This window comes from Diabrotica undecimpunctata, chromosome 1, assembly GCF_040954645.1.
Source record: "Diabrotica undecimpunctata isolate CICGRU chromosome 1, icDiaUnde3, whole genome shotgun sequence".
NCBI classification, from domain to species: Eukaryota; Metazoa; Arthropoda; class Insecta; order Coleoptera; family Chrysomelidae; genus Diabrotica; species Diabrotica undecimpunctata.
The window spans coordinates 203913244-203927694 of record NC_092803.1 but is presented as its reverse complement, the minus strand read 5'-3'; positions in this window follow the sequence as shown (position 1 = coordinate 203927694).

The window sequence follows — 14451 nt, the reverse complement described above, 5'->3', positions numbered from 1 at the left end:
AAGAACTACGAATAAAAACTTTGCTTTGCTTTCCAATATGAATTTTTTTTTTTTAAAAAAGGTAATTTCAAAAATTATTAAATTTAACTTGTAAATATTTATAAATTGGCGCTAAGTGACAATAACAATTTGACAATAGACTTACTTGGCATCTATCTTGTAGGCAATAGCAGTATATGAAAACACAAACTAGCAAAAGCTGTGCTATCAATAATTTGTGTATAGCATTTGCCAAAAACTTTTGATTATCAAATTTTGTTTGATACGTGTAGGAAAGAATCTTTGTGTTGGAAATTAGAAACAGAAGTACTTCTGTTACGGATTAATTCTCTTTACATTTACAGCCCACCTCTATAAGTATCTATTGCTTTGGGGTGCATATTACAACTAACGTTTGTTTCTACCACGACTGGGTGTTACGTTAACAGAGATCTACTTTTGATATACAGTAATAATAGGCCTATTAATGCTATTGTTTAATAACCGTTTTGTTTGTCATTACTTCTGTTATCGCACTAGTAACGAAATGTTTTTATAACGAAATATGCCCACGGGTTACACTATATGCTTTATTTTTACTGTACATTACACCGTACGCATAATTAAAATTTAATAAAACGTTGTTTGGTTTTATCTGCCGATTTAAAATAGTTTATATTTAGTTAATTTACCTGGAAAAATATAACTAAAGTGAGGTTTTTGGTCAATATCATGATGTAATAGTTTGAAACTATTTTCGTGTGGCAAATTTGGGCTGTTTCTTGCATACTAGATTTCAACTCTTGCAATCCTTCCAGTCACCTGTTTATAGACTTCTATCTTCTATTGCACCGTTTACTTTTTATCTCCATGATTTTTTTGGTCTACATCTTTTGCTGTAGATTATGAGGATACACTGTAAGATTCGTTTTGGCCATCGATGACCAATAATTCTTTCTACCTTTTTTTTCCTGGCATTCTTCAGCCGAGTAGGATAATAGCCCAGAAGACCCCAGGGTAGTGCCAGATTAACCGTGTTACGGCTAAAACCTTCACCATCGTTCTAGAGTAGTAGTCTTGTCAATAAACAACTAAAATCCTTATTATATTAACCGTTACCTTAAAAAGAAGAATAACTATATTATATTAGGAAAAAACTTACAAATAACCATACCTATCACTGTAAATCAGAATAAAATTGTTTAAAAATTGCCTATTACCAAAAGAAATAAAAAAATACGAAAATATTTCCTTGTGGTTATAAAGTAATTTTGATACTTATCGGTTCTTGGCTCTTGAGAAAAAAGAAATAAGATTTCAGATTCCTGGTTCAATTTCCTTCTCTGTCCTCCTGTAATAAATAAGCTTCACTTATGGTATCGTATGGTACATTTATTTAAAACACTATATACTCATGACTTGGTTTATTAGTTATCTAAGTACAATACTAAGTACTCAGTTGACGTTGACAATACTAACTTAAACCGTTCTCTTGATTCTTCATTCTTAACAATAATGATAATGCTAATAATCCCGTGATTTCCAGCTATTTAACACAAGTGAGTTTGTTATTATAATACGTTTGTTATTTGTTAATTGATACACGTTATTTAATAATCTTTTGACTACATTGCAAATTTCACTAGGTCAGAGTGTGTCCTTGTTACAACGATATTTTCAATGTCGTAAACAAATAATATATTTTCCCAAATGTGTGTCACGTTATTAAAAAGATTACTTGAATCTGATGCTTAATTAAATCCCGTTACACTCTTGCTTCTTCTTCCATGTTACCCCGTAAGTCAGACAGTGTACTTCTCTCCATTCTTTCTCTCCTCTCATGTTTACCATGCTTCTTTTATCCAGTCTGAAACCTATTTGCCTCTCGAAGTCTCCCCTCTCATTTGTCCATATCTGGCAGTTAAAAATGTTGGCGGGAGCGTCCTTTACCTCACAAACAGTACAGTATGCCGAAGCAAATTTGCCTATTTTATTTGTGAAGGTGCCAAAACTACCATGTCCGGTCAGAAACTGAATCAAGAAGAAGTCTAGTTTCCTGAACTTACATTCCCACCACGGCCTCAGATCAGCAATAAGCTGTTTCGTCCACCTTGCCTTTCCGCTATAATTTGCTCATTTTCTTTGCCACTGCTCTACCGTTCTCTCTCTCCCATTCTCATCTATATTTCCATCCATCCTCCTCGCTTGCTCTTTGCACAACAAGACGATCGGTATCGGAAGCGAAGAGAGGATTTGTTCCGGCTTCCTTTGAGAACTACCACCTCAGTTTTCTGAGGTGCTAGATGTAAATCGTTCTTTCTGATCCACCCATTAATACGACGCAGGGCTGTGTTAGCCGCATTAGCCATTCCGTTTTCTGACTCGCCTTTACAACCAGTGCGAGATCATCGGCATAAGCTACATCCCCTTGGCATCTATAGCTTCATCAGCCCGTTGTACAAGACATTCTACAGGGTGGGACCTAGTACTGAACCCTGCGACAAACTAATGCTGGTATCTTTTTCCCTTATGGACCTGTCAAGCAGGATGAGAGCCACTCATCTCTTTCTATCCTGAGACTAAGGAGGTTACTTCTGTGATTGCATCTATGGTGTATCTTTTGTCCATAAAATAATATTGGCGGTCGCTCAGTGCATAATTTTCTCCCAGCTCTCGCTCAAGGCGGCCTTTCACTCAATTAGTCACTCGTACAATTTAACTATAAAACTAAGAAATCAAATTGGCTGAAAGCGCACCTCTTTCTCGTCACCCCTCCTTTTTGAAATAAGGACAACCTTAGCGTCTTTCAACAGTGCTGGAAACTGCTGTTGTTCAAGCAAACATAATTTATCTTTCAAAGAATTGTTTCTACCTAGCCATACCATTTTAGCCTTTTGCATTCTATAGTTTTCATTAGGCAATTTGCATATGCAATTTGTATAGGCCTCATTGCGGTAGTCATTCTGATGCTGCAAAGCTATCAATCGTGGGATTATGTCCGAACGATTCTAAGGCCGTATTCTTTCTAGTTAAATAAAGATGGTAATGGCAGTTGGAGTTCAAAAAATCAAAAGGATCTAAAATATGTTAGAAGTAATTATTTTTGTTTAGATTACAGTGAGATCGAGCCTTGTCAGCAAACCAAAGAACATGGATAATAAATTTTTTTATGGGAACGAGTCTGTAGACAAATTTCTAAAAAACTTAAATAAAACTCTATGATTTTAGAACTATGACCTGCGTAAACTATGCAGTTGTATAAATAGTACCATACATTACTAACATACCATAAAAAATTTCGAGTTAAAAACGGAAAACTGTATAATGATAATATTTTTTGTTTTCCAATGCTTGATCAACATTTGCACAACCCAGTATTATCTGATAGTATCGAGCAATGAGGTACGTGTATATTTTACGGTAGATGGTAAACACCTGCCGGCTTTTAGATATATCGTAAGTAGTCCGAGAAAATTGGTTGCACATAAAGAAAATTCGAGAGACAAGAAAAGAAAATATGGTACTTTAATATTATTTAAGGTTTTCTTTATTTGTACCGAAATTGTAATTATAGTTAATAAACAATTTTTGACACTTTTTACTAGTCTTCTTAATGACAATTTGTGACATACTATAACAGGGCAATCGTAGGCTTTGAAATATCAAAGAAATTGGTAGAACTACTCAAGATACTATGTTACATACAGAATGTAGGATAATAACCCAAGGGCATTTGACGGACTTTTTCTCGGCAAATACCGTCCTTAGAAAGAAGACGCACTATCTTGCATTATGTTCAATCTAGTTCAAAAATACGTTGTATCTCTAGCTCAAGAGATACTAAAATAAACTTAAGGGATACAATAGTAATCAAGGACAAATCATAACGTATGCAGATGATGTATAATATCATAGGTATAACGCAAAAGCAAATGCGAGGGTTATCATTCTACATAGAAATATCTGCTACCAAGATAAGACTCGAAGTGGATTTTGATAAAACTAAGCATAAGGCAAGAAATATTAGACGAAAAGCCACCCAACGGCCAAAAAAATATATATCTCAGAATTTACATACGAAATTAAGCTAAGAATCTATCCAAAAAATAGAGATCATAAGGGACTTGTGAAAGTAGATTTACTGGGGATACTAAATGCTGTGATAGTCTGATATTTTTCACAGCAGTCTCCTCTGCAGCCAAACCACTGCTCTTAGTAGTACAATGTCATTTTCAATCCCTTCAAACTATTTATTAGTTACTAAATTTCACCGGACTATTTCTTTAGCAGCCGCATATGAAATTTCGTATGTCACCGGCTACTAGATGGATTATCGCCGGATGCATGCTCGTTAACTCATTTGTTAAGAGATGTTTTACGCTCTTGATAGGTCATTATTCATATGACAAGTGAATTGTATCTCTAGTTCGATTCAAAATACATATCGTCTTGTAATGTATCTATTAGACAAATAATTCAGGGAGTCGGGTGTCAAGTGGTCAAGTGGGTTCGATGTTAAAAGTTTTTGTTGTTCAGTTTTTTATTATGTAATAGGTTTGTTAATTTATTCTAGGAACTAACCTTTTATATATTGTATCTATATTAATTTATAAGGATATTTCAGCTTCTATCTTTATCAGATACGAACTATCTAGAGGCTGTACAGGTTGTCAATGTCACTACATCACCAAAAATCAGAAAAAATTTGATCGAATCATCTAGGCCAACAAGTCTTATTTTATCAGTTTTTGGCGCAGTAAAAGTGGAACAATTTTTCTACGAGAATAAAGCCTGAGACAAGGTTTATAATAGAGGGCTAGACGTACAGTTAGCTCTTCGGTTCTATAAAAAAAATATTTAAAAATTCTAGTAATAGCCTTCAAAGGAAAACTGAAAGTAGCAATTTTTGAGATCAAAAACCTAAATATTAAAATAATGGTATTAACAGAAACCAACAAGATGAGAAAATCTACAGAAATGATCGACCATTAGTCTCATATTAGGTACAGTAGGGTACCAAAATAACAAAGCAGCAAACAGATGGGTGTCAGTAGTTAACAGAAAACTAAAACAAAAACATTAGAAAACCCATGAAACCAGAACAAACAACGAATTACAAATCCATAGATTCCGGGATGGAGTGATCATCATCATCAATCTGCAAGCGTCCACTGCTGGACATAGCGACGCAGCGAAGTAGGCAGATCCTCAATGCCAATTTTAGGTCTCTGTTAGATAACACCTTGGACATACTTCTAAAAGCTCCATCTTAGATCTAATTTCGCCGTGATTTTCTGCGTTACAATTTAATTGCTGTCTAAGGTAAACGATTTAATCAACTTGCTCAAGTTTGGTATTATTTACATATATAGACGGTTTAATATGCTGTTGTTTACTTATTACGAGTAATTTGGTTATCCGTATGTTCAGATCCAGACCTGCCTCCCTACAACTGTCAACGACACTATCAAGTAGTGTTTGCAGATTTTCTTGACTAGAAGCTAGGAGTACTGTATCGTCCGCATATCGCAAATTATTGATGACTTCACCGTTCACAAGTATTCCTTCTTGTTCTTCAGAAAATGCTTCTCTGAAAATTCTTTCGGAGTAAACGTTTGAACGTCTTATTCGAACATCTCTGCCATCCAAGCCTTTTATGTCTTTTAGAGCTTCGATCAATATAGAGTGCTTAACACGATCAAATGCCTTTTGGAAGTCAATAAAACAACAGTATATGTCTATAGATATATCTCGACATCTTTGAGCAAGTACTTTCATTCCAAACAGTGCGTCTCTCGTTCCAAACCCGTTACGGAAACCAAACTGTGTGTCATCCAGGTATTCCTCGCATTTATTGTAGATACGACCATGTATTACCTTCAGAAAAATTTTCAATAAGTGGTTTAACAAACTGATGGTTATACAATCAGCACAGATTTTTGCTGTTGTCTTCTTAGGTAGAGCTATAAACAGTGAATTAGACCAACCCTTAGATAGTTGTCCGCTGGTATAAATGGTATTGAAAAACAAAGTTATAGCCTCTAAAACATTGCTATCATTTATAAGCTTGTATATTTAAACAATGATTTGTAGATAATAACTTGCTTCTAAGCCTTAATAAAGCACAAACTATAATAAGTCATCAAGACTTTTTTACCAAGTCAACTGCCTCTTGCGGAAGCAGACAAACAATTAAAGATTAGCAATATTAATTGCAGGTTTGTCCTATCAGAAGGAAAATCGACGGGCTTATATTGCACCATAAATACTAACTTTATTTTCACTCTTTATTTAAAAATATTTCAAAGTTCTATTTATATGAAACAAAACAAAACATTTTGGTTCTTTTCCAGCTGCTTTCATTCAATATTTCAACCGATTTGATAAATAAAATATCTCTTATTTTTATCCTTACTTGGTTAATACAATGTGAATAAAATTAATAAAACGAAGTTTCACACCAACTATGTACTAAAAATTAAAAACCAATAACAGTATTAATTTTTTATGTAAACTTTAGTGTCAAAAGAGGCACTTCGCAGCGAGTTGTAACCTCAGAACGCAATAACTTAATTAGTTGTTATCGGCGTCTAGTTGCATCCCTTGTCCGATGCCCGCAGCAAGAAGTAAGATGGAAGTCCAGTAGCAAGACCTGGTTTACCCACGCATTGATCAAGCTACGTGCTACAGGTGAGGCTTGGCTCAATTCAACTAGACTCGTTGGCAGTAGATGGCACAGGAAATGACAATTATTAGATTTGTATTTCAATTTACATAAATATGTAACTACGATATAGCTCTAACGGCTACGAATCAAAACCAAATAAAGAATTAAATTATTTAAAGTAGGAAAAATAACACTTATTATAAAATACACGCAAAAGGCAGCCAAATAGAGAGAAGAACTAAATGTATCACAAAGAAGTCTATCTCTTCTGTCCTACCGATTCATATGATCAATATATACCTGACTTCATTTCATTCATTTCCTCATATCTCTAGCTTGCAAAAATCTTAATTATCCAATTTATTCTGCTATGTATAGTTTCCAATGTACAACGTCTTTATTTGATCAGCGTTTGGAATTTGCTTCGGATCCGTTCATTTTTTTTTAACCGCGCTATGTATTTCCAATGGCCTAAGCTACAATGGCCATTTGGATACCCAAGATTCGAAAGGAGACGGCGCAATAAGAAGAAGAAGAATGGATTTTCAACCTCTGGTTATGATTTTCCATGAGTTCTTTGGTTTTTTTTCTATTTAGGCTGTGCCTAAATGAAAAGCTTTTAAATATCACCCTTTCTACTCTTATTATTATGTTCATTTCCCTTTATTGGCTATTAACATCTGCCCCCTTAGCTTAACGGACAATTAAACTGAATATTCGGTTTGTTTACTCCATACATTATTTACTCATAACTAAATACTGTTCCAGATTAGACTGAAATGTAAAACTAGGACGACTGTTTTGCAAATGTAAGTCCATTTTCAACAGATAAAAATAGTGAAGAGGAAAACAATTTTAAACGGACTCTGTCTGCACAGAGATATACACAAATCTACGTTTTCTTCTTCTTTTTCTTTCTCAGCTTTTCCCTTTTCAGGAGTTGCTGTTCCTTACTATTCGTCGCCACTAATTTCTGTTCATCTGGTCTTCTTTACCATAACCTTTCTCTCTCAAGTCTTCTGCCACACAGTCCTTCCATCTTCTCCTCGGTTTTCCTCTACCTCTCTTTTCATCAACTTCTAACAGCTCTATCCTTCGTCCCACTAAGTTTTGATTTCTTCGTCTGAAATCGCCAAGTCATTGCAGTGTTTGTTCTTGAATCTTTTTTGAGACTGTAGTCACCTCCGCTCTTACCTTAAGTGGTGCTTGATCCTGTCCCTTCTAGTCTTACCCAACATCCACCGTAACATTTTCACTACGTGCTATGCATTAAGCTACCTCCATCTTATTTTCCTAAATCTTTTTTATAGGCCACACTTTATCGCCGTACATTAACGCAGGTCTTATTGGACTTATGTATATCTCTCATTTGATCCTTTGTCCGATTTTTCCATCACAAAAGAGGTTGCTCTTTCGTTTCCATTTATACCAATCAGTCTCCCAAAACGATGTGAAAAAAAAAATTAACAAATTAAAAAACAGAAAGTCACCAGGAGAAGATCAAATACCAAATGAACTCTTAAAATATAGAGGTACAACAACTGTAACTTCTTATTAATAAAATTATCACTACGAACAGAATACCAGATGAATGGAGGAGAGCGATCATGGTGATGTTCTTCAAAAAAGGAGATAAGAAAGACCCCAATAATTATCGAGCAATAAATCTATTAAATACAACACTCAAATTGACAACAAGAATAATAGCGACAAAAATAAACGAACGAATATCTCTGCAAGAGGAACAGCAAGAATTTCGGGCAGGAAGATCATGCACGGATGCAGTTTTTATAATAACACAAAGAAAAGTCGCTGGAATACAACAAACCAGCATGTGTCTGATAGATTTGAAGAAAGCGTTTGATAGAGTGAGAATTCGGGACGCGATACATTTATTATATGACAACGAATATCACTAGATTTAGTAAAAACCATAGACAATGTATATAAAGATAACATAGCTATGGTAAGATGTAAAGGAAAACTATCGCAACCTATCAAATATGAAACTGGCATTAGACAAGGAGATTCGCTGAGCCCATTAATATTTAATCTAATAATGGATGAAATCATAAAAAAAGAGTTAAAAAAAGAAGAGGATATAGAATGGGAGAAAAGGAAATAAGGATAATATGCTTCGCCGACGACGCCATAATAACAGCCGAAAATGAAGATGACCTATAAAGATTAATTAAAGAATTCGAAGATACGGCGCTGATATACAACATGGAGATCTCAACAGAGAAAACTAAAGCGATAGTGATATCAGCGGAACCGAGACGATGTAAACTAGTCGTAAATAACAAAATAATAGAACAAGTGATGAAAACTGAATACTTGGGAATAAAACTGTCAAGCTACGGAAAAGTGGAAGAAGAAGTACAAAAGCAAGTGGAACATGGCAAACAGCGCAGCAGGATGTCTCAACAACACAATCTGGAGAAACAAATACCTCACAACGGAAACGAAAACCAGGATATATAAATCAACAATAAGACCGATAATGACGTACACAGCGGAAATAAGAGAAGATACGGTGAAAACACAAAAACTACTGGAAACAACAGAAATGAAAGTCTTACGAAAAATAACAAACCAAACTCTAAGAGACAGAGTAACAAGTGAGGAAATACGAGAGATGTGGTATAGAGGAAATAAACGCGTGGACCAAAAGAAGAAAACTGGAATGGAATCAACACATCGAAAAAATGACAGAAAATAGAATAGTACAAATAGCAAGAGAAAAATCGCCAAATGAAAGATCATTGGGACAACCGAGGAAAAGATGGTCAGGCAACGTCAATTGAGGCTAAAAACCGAAGTAAATTAGGCATTAAGCCTATTTATAAAGTGAGAAGAAGAAGAAGACCAATCAGTCTTTATACTATGGGCAATTTCTCGATCTAGTGTCTTATTTTCCGTTATGAAGGAGCCAAGGTATTTAATTTTTTCTACTCATCCTAGTTTTTCTCCAAGCAATTCTCTGTCCCCAACTATTTCTCTACCTCCTTACCACATATAGTCCGTTTTCGATCTAGTAATTTTCAGTCTTTTTTGCTTCAATGGACCTTCTCCAACCTCCAACGTCTGTTCCAACATATCTTTGCTCTCTTCCACTAACACGATATTATCAGCAAAGAGCATTGACTAAGGAGCCCTTACTTTCTCTGTCAGTACATTCATAACATAATTAAACAGGTAGGAACATTTTTTGTGTTCTAACTAAATCCTAAAAAACACGAAAGTGGTATCATCTAAGTAAATTTTTAGTCAGTGTGTTAGTTCGTCTTGAGTTTGGGAATTCGCTGTTATACATCGTGTAGAAAGTCGGAAAGCTGCTGGTCCAGATGAAATACCAAGTGAATTGCTAAAACTGGTCGATGAAAAAACATAGATTTTTTAGTCCAACTACTGAACACAATCTATTCCACAGGAATCATTTCACGTGAAATGCTGACATCAACATTTATTTGTCTACCAAAGAAAGTAAATGCCGAAGAATGTAGTGATTATCGAACGATCAGTCTAATGTCACATACCTTAAAAACCCTGCTAAAAATCATCCATAATAGAATACACGCTAAGCTGGAGATGGATATTAGTGATTCCCAATTTGGATTTCGGAATGAAGTGAGCACAAGAGAGGCACTATTTTCTTTTAACGTGCTGACCCAAAGATGTTTGGATGTTAATCGAGATCTTTATCTATGCTTTATAGACTACAAAAAGGCATTGGATAAGGTAAAACATGACCGAGTTATAGAATTACTCAAAAACAAGAATCTGGATGTGAGGGATGTAACATTGATATCAAATTTATACTACAGCCAACGATCAAATGTGAAAATTAGAAGAGAAGTGTCAGAAGAAGTGGAGATACGGAGAGGAGTCAGGCAAGGTTGCACACTGTCGCTGTTATTGTTTAATGCTTATTCTGAAGAAATCATACAAGAAGCTTTGGTAAACGAGACAGTCGGCGTAAAAGTGAACGGAAGTTTAATTAACAACATTAGGAATGCCGACGATACAGTCATAATAGCCGAAAACTTAAAAGACTTAGAAAGAATAATGAACAAAATATTAAGATATAGTGGAGAATACGGACTCTCTCTTAACATCAAAAAAACCAAATTCATGAAAATAACAAGAACAACACTACAAACGAAATATTAACGGTAGGCGGCCAGAAGATTGAGAGAGTAAAAAGATATACTTACTTGGGAACGATAATCACAGAAAATAACGATTATACTGCAGAAATAAGAGTCAGAATTGAAACAGCACGTGCCAACTTCGTGAAAATGAAAAAGAATTTATGTAGCAAAGATCTGACATTAGCCCCCAGAATAAGGCTAATTAAATGCTATGTACACAGTGTACTCTACTATGGAGCTGAATCATGGACATTAAACCGGAATACAATAAATCGACTTAACGCGTTTGAAATGTAGACATTTAGAAGATTGTTAAGGATTCCATGGGTAGATAGAGTCACGAATACAGAAGTGTTAAGGAGAATAGGTAGAGAGAGAGAGAGAAATGGAAAATACAATAAAAGAAAGGAAATTGCAATATCTCAGACATGTGATGAGAGGCGAAAGATACAACATCTTGAGACTCATAATTCAAGGAAAAGTAGAGGGTAGGCGAAGCGTAGGAAAAAGACGCGTTTCCTGGTTGAAGAACCTGAGAGAGTGGTTTGGTTGCAGTTCAAGGCAATTGTTCAGAGCAGCTGCCTCGAAGGTCAGAATAGCCATGATGATTGCCAACCTTCGTCGCGAAGATGGCACTTAAAGAAGAAAAAGAAGAAAGTCGGCGCAATAATGGTAGAAGGTAGAAAACTCCTATGGTGGAACTGAATGGGGTTGTGAAATTTAACCATTATTCAATTCTACGCAAGCAAGAGATATAGAGAAATTTGTCTGTCATAATATAGGTCTCGTGTAACGTAAGGGACGATTTTAGAACGTAGTTTTACTGGATAATTGAATTAAAAGTTAGAAATAAAGACTTTACAAGACATCTCAAGAGTATTTATATTTATATAGCGCAAAACTGATATACAATTAAAGAAGCCGATCCTCAAACTGATAAAATCAAAAAAATTTTATAAAAATTTGTTCACAATATTACATTAATAAACATGAATTACAAATGAAGGTAAAAGTAAGCTATAGCGAGCCCGGGACTGTGCCAAAAGTAGTGGCTAGTGGCTCACCATCGCCGGTTGCAATCATCGCCCTACATGACCGTTCAGTGAACACTCATGTTCTCGCGCTTTAGATAAACCAATAAAAATAATCAACGGATGAGAATTTATGCAACTTTGCCACGGCTGCCTCCTTACTTACATCTTAATGCTCTTAAAACCCACTAATTGACAATTAAGGTCTGGATTCTTTCTTTATATATGGCCTCTCGAAGGCTGATAGCTTCGTGAAATGTAGTGGGAGAAGTATTAGCTTTGGATGAGGTCGTCGCAGAAAAACTGTCAAATGAAAAGAGGGAACTACAATTTACTTCCTAATTACCCGAGCAGAGGTTTATTGCCAAGTGTCTGTAAATACTGAAGAAACTGATTTGCATTTTCAAACAAATAGACTTCTTCTTGAGCTTTTACTCCTTTCACGGTACTCGGCAATTATCCACTCTATTACAGTACTATAGAGAACTAACTGAACTGTCTTTCCGAGTTAAAATGTCAATCGGTAAATAAAAGGATTTTATTTCATTAAAAATTTTAATAAATACGAGGCATTATGTGGTTTCTTTTGATAGCTTCAATTTAACCTGAGTTATAGTTTATTTTTATGAACGAGAGAGTAATTAGCATAATTTTGACTGGTAGCTCCGACCACTCCATGGGCGTGCTCAAGATTAATTGAAAAATTACTTTGAATAATTGTAAAAAATAAATGAATTATTTCAGTGTTATAAAGTGTTATGTGTACCTATGTAAACAAAAGTGACCTCTTTTATCACACACTATATTAGAACTGACTGGCCTACATTAAAAAGGGTTTTAAAAAATTCACATTTTTTTTTAATTTTTAAAAATTACAAAAGAGAAAAAGAGTTTTTAAAACCGTCTAAGGTATGTTAAATAGATGAATAAAAATATTAATATAAAACTTACAGCTACTTGTTACAAATCCAAATCAGATTCAGAAGATGAACTTTCAGAACCAAGATTTATAAAAACTGGCTCGATCATTTTATCAGTAATATTGTCCAGCTTCCACATTTTTTCCTCTTCTTTAATAGTGTGATTTACTGCCTTTTCCCAGTTTTCAGGTTTTACATTATTTACGGCCTCCAAAAACAACTGTTTAACATCATGAATTTTAAAAGTGGTATTTTTTCTTGAAACTTCACTCTTTATCTGTGCCCATACCAGTTCAATCGGGTTTAATTCACAATGATATGGTGGGGATCTAAGTACTGTCATTCCACGATTTTTGGCAATTTCATCAATTTCGTATTTTTTAAATTTTTCTTTATGAAGGGCACACAACGAATAAAGTTCCTTTCTTATAGATCCGGGATGGTACGTAATATTTTTTGAACTTAGCCAATTCTGCAAGTCTTTTTTTAACCACTTGGTTGTGGGCAGTCCTTCTATAAGTCTGGAGTGATAACTTGCATTATCCATTACTATTACACAGTTCTTAGGAAGAAGATCTATCATTTGTTCGAACCATTCTTGAAAGACATCAGCGTTCATGTCTTCATGGTAGTCACCGGTACGAGTTGATTCAAAAGTTAATAAACCACCTTCAACAAAACCGTCTGAACTGCCAATGTGTACTATTATCAGCCTGCGTCCCTTTCCTGATGGTGGGTTTAAACCAGTAGATAAGTTATTTACAAAAGCGTGCCTTTGACTTGTAACAGTTTCATCCTGCCAAAATTTATTTGGTGTATGACCCTCGTTGATCCATGTTTCATCAAGATAAAATATTTTTCTTTTTTGGTTTTTCATTTCCTTTATGGTTCTTAGAAAATGTCTTCTCCATATGACAATATCGCTTCTTTCTAATAAAATAGACTTTCTGGGATTCTTTTTCCAGCGGAAGCCTATTTCTTTTAAAAGTTTCCATAACGTACTTCGACTCATTTCTGGGTAATCCTTATCATCTCGAACTGAGACAAGAACTTTATCCAATGTTGGAAATTCTTGCCTAAAGAAGAATTCATGCACTTTCCGTCGAAGTCCTTCTTTAAAATGATATTCTATTTGAAATTTTGGTTTCCCTGGAGCATTACGTGGCATTTGAAAACTACCACATTTCTCTTCTTTAATAACTCTGTAAATCGTAGATTTCCCAACACCAAGTGTACTGCTAACTAACTCAACGGTCTCATCAACACTTTCACATAAACGTTTGTCTGTAAATGATTTAAAACAATTAAATATTAATGTTTTTTCATTAACTGTTAGAGGACCAATTTTTCGGCGTTTACACGGCATTTCCAAATTTTCCATAACACTAGTATACACAATAAACTGCACCTTGCAACTGAAGTACCTACTTTTAGTGAACTGTTAATTTTGAATACGCCACTTGGACCTTCCTATATACAAAATGGAAAAACCCACTATCACATTTTCTGTGGAATAAGTTTAGAAGGTAATTATCTAGTCAATTACTGTCGTAGATTCCTGGAATTAAAGAATTAAATGTTTGATTGTTGAAACCCTTACTTCGTGGAATGCACTCATTTCAGATAAAATAAAACGTTTTATTTTATCTAAAGAATTAAACTTTATTTTGCAAATAGGCAAAGAATTAAACTTTATTTTG